This window comes from Penaeus chinensis, chromosome 38 (genome assembly GCF_019202785.1).
Source record: "Penaeus chinensis breed Huanghai No. 1 chromosome 38, ASM1920278v2, whole genome shotgun sequence".
Taxonomy (NCBI): domain Eukaryota; kingdom Metazoa; phylum Arthropoda; class Malacostraca; order Decapoda; family Penaeidae; genus Penaeus; species Penaeus chinensis.
Genome location: NC_061856.1, coordinates 13,815,086 through 13,822,585, shown reverse-complemented (window position 1 = coordinate 13,822,585; position 7,500 = coordinate 13,815,086).

The following is a 7,500-nucleotide window of genomic DNA, read 5'->3' as shown; positions in this document are numbered from 1 at the left end:
CAGTCAGATAGACAGTCAGACAGACAGAGAGTCACAGTCAGTCAGACAGTAAGTCAGTCAGACAGACTGGCAGACAGACAGATAGATAGACAGATAGGCTCTGCTATTGGCCTTGCTTTCGTTTGATCCTTTGTCTATTCTATTTAGCCTGTTTGCCCCTCTGCTGTCTGACTGACAGACAGACAGACTGACTGACTGACTGACTGACTGACTGACTGACTGACTGACTGACTGACTGACTGACTGACTGACTGACTGACTGACTGACTGTCTGTCTGTCTGTCTGTCTGTCTGTCTGTCTGTCTGTCTGTCGGTCTGTCTGTCTGTCTGTCTGTCTGTCTGTCTGTCTGTCTGTCTGTCTGTCTGTCTGTCTGTCTGTCTGTCTGTCAGTCAGTCAGTCAGTCAGTCAGTCAGTCAGACAGTCAGTCAGTAAGTCAGACAGACAGTCGGTCAGTCAGTCAGTCAGTCAGACAGCAGAGGGGCAAACAGGCTAAATAGAATAGACAAAGGATCAAACGAAAGCAAGGCCAATAGCCGAGCCAGACACAGAATCGCAAATGTAGAAGCGGTAATGAATGAGAATAGTTCCACCATGCAAGAGACTGTATTTCGCAAGCAAGACAAAGACGCCAAGATCGAACAATACGCTGCCTGACACGTATCAAATGCTATTAAAAAAAAAAAAAAAAAAAAAAAAAAAAACATTCCTATTCTCTCTCATCTTCCCCTCGCGTAATGTGAACTTCAGTAAAATATGATCTCGCAAAGTTCGTGCTGTTTTCCTGCCGGATTACGATTACCTGAAATCCTTTTATTCCATCAAAGGCAAGTGTGACGTCATTCGACCTGTTTGCCTCAATTGGCGACCAAAATAAAAGTGAATATATATATACGTTTTTCTTCTTTTTTTTTTGTTTTAACCTAATACTCACTGGTTCACTCACACGTTACTTACTAATCCTTTCTTACATATCAGTATTAATTCCAAAACCCAATACAGTAATTAACATAAATGTGATTAACCTAAGCTGGTAAAACCATTCATCCACACATACTATTTATCCCTGACACTCTACAACGCAATGCCAGGTACGTATACAACCTAAATACTTGTCTAAATATCTAAATAAAATAAAAAAGTAACAATAGAAACCAAAGAACGAATGAATCAATGGAGAAAAACTCAACCCGACACAGAAATAAATCTATAAAAAGCCACACAGACACGTACCTGAAGATGCAATAAAGAGTGTGCCGACGTGCTGTGGGCGTCTAGAGGATGAATGGGCGGCCGTGGGAGGCTGAGGGGCGCGCTACCCCCACCTGGGCCGGACATAGTACACCCACGTCACTCTTCGCCCATCTGGAAAGGAGATAAAATTGGGGTTGGTGGGTGCTGTTCTAGGCGTGAAAGATTCGTCACGAAATAACAGTGCTCAAACTAATGAATTTATGAATTTGCAAAATAAATAAATAATAATAACAATAATAATAATAATAATAATAATAATAATAATAATAATAATAATAATAATAATAATAATAAAAAGTCGCATAAAATCACTATACACAGTATAGATCACTTTACACAATATAGATCTATCTAATATGACTTCTTATCTATAAAAAAGAAGCATCTTTATCATCGCCAATCGTGTAACAAAAAACATCATGGAGAAATATAAAAAACAACACTGATATAGTATACAAATGACACGAATACAATATACAATTCACACTTATTTCAGCTTGTCGCGGTTCTTTCACATCGCAGCCTCGTACGTACCCACGAACAGTCCTTAGCTAACTCGCAAGGGAACGGCCGCTTCACACCTGAACGCCGGGCACTCGCAATGCTATCTGCTCCTTGCTCTCTCTCCAACACTAAGCTGCTCTTGTCACCATCGCCTCACACGTCCTCTCTCTCTCCCCTCTGGCTCTCTCCTCTCCCTCTCTCGCTCCCTTTTCCTCTCCCCTTTCCCTCTTCTCATCTCTCCCCCCTCCCCCCTCCCCTTTCCGCCCGCATCTCCCACCCCCTCGCCTCCCACGCCATCCCGATGCATCCTCCCGTTGCAACCCGCCGCCTGCCTCTCTCCAGCAAAGCAACCTGCACGCACAGACAGCCCAAACACGCAGGGTAAAGCTTAATCTCGACAGACAGTAGTCGCCGACCGCTCCGGAGCCCCGAATCCCGATGCGAATCACGTCACGCCGAGAGTACACAAGACCTGCTACCTCTCAGCATGATTTCTTGTCTCTGCATGAAACCTCGCTTCTTTGCATGATTCTTCGCCTCAATGGGTAAATTTTCGTCTGTCTACATGACCCCTCGCTTTTCTGCACGCTTCTTCACCTCTCTGCATGATCTTCGTCCTTTTGCACGATCTTTTGTTTATCTGCATGATTCCTCGCCTCTCTGAATGATTCCTGCTTTTCTACAGATTTATCGTCTCTTTGCAGGATCCCTCGCTTCTTTGCACGGCCCGCAGCCCCCTGCAGTTCCTCGTCTTTTTGCATGACCCTGTCTCTTTGCATGATACCTCACTTCTCTGCATGATTCCTCGCCTCTTTGCCTGATCCCTAGCCTCTTTCCACGATTTCTCGCCTCCCTGCCTAATCCCTAGCTTCTTTACACGATTCCTCGCCTCTTCGTATGACCCCAGCCCCTGTGCATGAATCCTCGTTTCTCTGCACGATTCCTCGCCTCTTCGTATGACCCCAGCCCCTGTGCATGAATCTCCTTCCTCCTTCCTCCTTCCTCCTTCCTCCTTCCTCCTTCCTCCTTCCTCCTTCCTCCTTCCTCCTTCCTCCTTCCTCCTTCCTCCTTCCTCCTTCCTCCTTCCTCCTTCCTCCTTCCTCCTTCCTCCTTCCTCCTTCCTCCTTCCTCCTTCCTCCTTCCTCCTTCCTCCTTCCTCCTTCCTCCTTCCTCCTTCCTCCTTCCTCCTTCCTCCTTCCTCCTTCCTCCTTCCTCCTTCCTCCTTCCTCCTTCCTCCTTCCTCCTTCCTCCTTCCTCCTTCCTCCTTCCTCCTTCCTCCTTCCTCCTTCCTCCTTCCTCCTTCCTCCTTCCTCCTTCCTCCTTCCTCCTTCCTCCTTCCTCCTTCCTCCTTCCTCCTTCCTCCTTCCTCCTTCCTCCTTCCTCCTTCCTCCTTCCTCCTTCCTCCTTCCTCCTTCCTCCTTCCTCCTTCCTCCTTCCTCCTTCCTCCTTCCTCCTTCCTCCTTCCTCCTTCCTCCTTCCTCCTTCCTCCTTCCTCCTTCCTCCTTCCTCCTTCCTCCTTCCTCCTTCCTCCTTCCTCCTTCCTCCTTCCTCCTTCCTCCTTCCTCCTTCCTCCTTCCTCCTTCCTCCTTCCTCCTTCCTCCTTCCTCCTTCCTCCTTCCTCCTTCCTCCTTCCTCCTTCCTCCTTCCTCCTTCCTCCTTCCTCCTTCCTCCTTCCTCCTTCCTCCTTCCTCCTTCCTCCTTCCTCCTTCCTCCTTCCTCCTTCCTCCTTCCTCCTTCCTCCTTCCTCCTTCCTCCTTCCTCCTTCCTCCTTCCTCCTTCCTCCTTCCTCCTTCCTCCTTCCTCCTTCCTCCTTCCTCCTTCCTCCTTCCTCCTTCCTCCTTCCTCCTTCCTCCTTCCTCCTTCCTCCTTCCTCCTTCCTCCTTCCTCCTTCCTCCTTCCTCCTTCCTCCTTCCTCCTTCCTCCTTCCTCCTTCCTCCTTCCTCCTTCCTCCTTCCTCCTTCCTCCTTCCTCCTTCCTCCTTCCTCCTTCCTCCTTCCTCCTTCCTCCTTCCTCCTTCCTCCTTCCTCCTTCCTCCTTCCTCCTTCCTCCTTCCTCCTTCCTCCTTCCTCCTTCCTCCTTCCTCCTTCCTCCTTCCTCCTTCCTCCTTCCTCCTTCCTCCTTCCTCCTTCCTCCTTCCTCCTTCCTCCTTCCTCCTTCCTCCTTCCTCCTTCCTCCTTCCTCCTTCCTCCTTCCTCCTTCCTCCTTCCTCCTTCCTCCTTCCTCCTTCCTCCTTCCTCCTTCCTCCTTCCTCCTTCCTCCTTCCTCCTTCCTCCTTCCTCCTTCCTCCTTCCTCCTTCCTCCTTCCTCCTTCCTCCTTCCTCCTTCCTCCTTCCTCCTTCCTCCTTCCTCCTTCCTCCTTCCTCCTTCCTCCTTCCTCCTTCCTCCTTCCTCCTTCCTCCTTCCTCCTTCCTCCTTCCTCCTTCCTCCTTCCTCCTTCCTCCTTCCTCCTTCCTCCTTCCTCCTTCCTCCTTCCTCCTTCCTCCTTCCTCCTTCCTCCTTCCTCCTTCCTCCTTCCTCCTTCCTCCTTCCTCCTTCCTCCTTCCTCCTTCCTCCTTCCTCCTTCCTCCTTCCTCCTTCCTCCTTCCTCCTTCCTCCTTCCTCCTTCCTCCTTCCTCCTTCCTCCTTCCTCCTTCCTCCTTCCTCCTTCCTCCTTCCTCCTTCCTCCTTCCTCCTTCCTCCTTCCTCCTTCCTCCTTCCTCCTTCCTCCTTCCTCCTTCCTCCTTCCTCCTTCCTCCTTCCTCCTTCCTCCTTCCTCCTTCCTCCTTCCTCCTTCCTCCTTCCTCCTTCCTCCTTCCTCCTTCCTCCTTCCTCCTTCCTCCTTCCTCCTTCCTCCTTCCTCCTTCCTCCTTCCTCCTTCCTCCTTCCTCCTTCCTCCTTCCTCCTTCCTCCTTCCTCCTTCCTCCTTCCTCCTTCCTCCTTCCTCCTTCCTCCTTCCTCCTTCCTCCTTCCTCCTTCCTCCTTCCTCCTTCCTCCTTCCTCCTTCCTCCTTCCTCCTTCCTCCTTCCTCCTTCCTCCTTCCTCCTTCCTCCTTCCTCCTTCCTCCTTCCTCCTTCCTCTTCCTCCTTCCTCCTTCCTCCTTCCTCCTTCCTCCTTCCTCCTTCCTCCTTCCCTTTCCTCCTTCCCTCCCCCCCCCTCCTTCCGCCCGAGGACTCTCTGTTACATGCAACGCCAGTGTTATTTCAACTTTTTCAAGGCGGTGACATCAACGGTATTGCTGTATAAAGTTACCCCCAGACAGAAAAGGTTGCAGAGCCCCTGCAAGCTAGAGCAACCGGCCCTTCCATCAGTCAAAACATTTTTTCATCCCAGCCTGACACATGGAAAAATACGGTTAATATAAGAAAACATTTTTCTCTTCTCTTTTTCATTTCCTTTTGCTTATTTAGCATTTCCAAACTGTCTTCATTGGACATGTTCTTATTTCTTAGCGCATTAACATCAATACTAGGAATAACTGCATTCAGTATGTCACAAAACTAAGAATTCATCGCAATAATTTCCTAAAATCTATATGCTTCTGCGAATGCGAGTCTGAAAATACTACACGAATCTTTCCTGTTTAATCAACAGCAGAATACCCTGTCCTTAAACAAACAAAAAATAAATTACATAAAAAATTAACAAATAAATAAATATATAGACAGATAGATAGACAGACAGTCAGACAGACAGATAGATATACAGACAGACTGACGGATAGATAGATAGACAGACAGACAGACAGACAGACAGACAGACAGACAGACAGACAGACAGATAGACAGATAGACAGGTAGATAAATAGATAGATAGATAAATAAATAAATAAATAAAATAAACAAACAAACAAATAAACAATCGATCAATCTCAAATAGCACCCCAATGAAAATGGATTACGCAATACCACACGATCCATATCTCTTAAACACCCAATCACAAATCATCGATCATAATGACAGACTGCTAGACTGCCTGACTGCCTGACTGTCTACCTGCCTGACTGACGGACTGATTGGCTGATTGCATGATTATGGATGTATTTCAACACATATCATTGAGGATGGTAATCTTTTAGAGCCTGGCCAAGTATTTACATATTACATCTAATTATCCTAACCGCCGTGAAAAATACTTTTATATCAATATAAATATTCAATGTACATTCTTATGCAAAAGTCGCAAGACGAGCTGGTGAAAAAAAAAAAAAAAATCAAACAAAAATGGAGAAAAAATAACATGTAAGTTAACACTATGAATATGATATTTCTATAAATAAGTCACAAGAAATCGGTACATCGGAAGCTTATGACGTAAGGCGTTCTCATAAGCCACGATGGAAAATATACCTTACAAAATCTTAAATATTTTTCATATAATCACAGTTACTGAGAAGATTAATAATCATGTGAAACCATCTGTGGACAGGATTTTACAATTTTATATGACTTGGTATATAACTATCACTGCATTTTTAAAGCTACAAAAATAACATTACCCTTTCCACACTTATAATCATAATTACTGCATAATTACGTGACATTACCATCAGCATCACCATTATCATCATCACACTGGCTTGCACTATCCCATCCATCTTCCCACATTTCGCCGCAAAACAAAACGATCGTAAAACCTTATCGTATTCCCTAGTTCCCCACTAATTACACGAATAAACCACTCCCTTCCAACCACGGAGAAGCAGAACTGACACTCACTAACAAGCCCTTAGTAGGAAACCCTAAACATCATAACCCGCTGACATCACGGCGCTCATGACATCCGATGTGCATGTCGTGTGCACATGCATGCTCTCTGAAGTTTCAGATTCCAGTAATAGCACACTGCCCGAGCACGCACAGCAGGCATATTTTTGTATTTATATCTCACGACACTAACCTTAGTTACAGTTTGTGCCTCGACATGCTTTTGTTCATATCCATGTTCATATACGATAAACAGAATATCGCTAATGTCCACGCACATATGTCCAAGCGTCTATCCCTATCAACAGGGTTTATATCGCAGAATTCGCATTAAATATCCAAGGTGCTCAGACCAGGCCGTGCCAACAACCAGGTGTTGGCGTCGACCGAATCAACAAGGGCCAGAAACCTACATTTCCGGCCGAATTCTGAACCTTTAAGCCTAAATTAAGAGAAGAAATATCCATACAACCCCAACGCAATAAGCATAAGAACACCTACTTGGAAATACAGTCTTCAAACACATTAAACAAAGCTCTTCATACAAATGACATCAGGAGGAGAATGAAAGAAAACCTAAACCACACTATTTGCAAGAACACGTCACGCCAACCACGCCGCTGAAATGAACTCCCCGGGCCCCTGATACTCGTGGACAAGGGAAATGATGATGGAAGTGACACACGATACCGATAATGGAATATAATAATGAAAACTGTCATAACAAAAAAATTGAATAAAATAATAAGAGAATACACAAAATAATAACAATATTTCAATGTCAATAGTAATAATAATAATACAAATAATTAGTATTAATACTAATACTACTACTAATAATAACTAGAGCAGCAGAAGTAACAACTGTGACAACAATAACAATAACAATGACAATAATAATTATAATAATAATAATAATAATAATAATAATAATAATAATAATAATAATAATAATAATATTAATAATAATAACAATAATAATAACAATAATAATAATAATAATAATAATAATAATAATAACAATAATAATAACAATAATAACAATAATAATAATAATAATA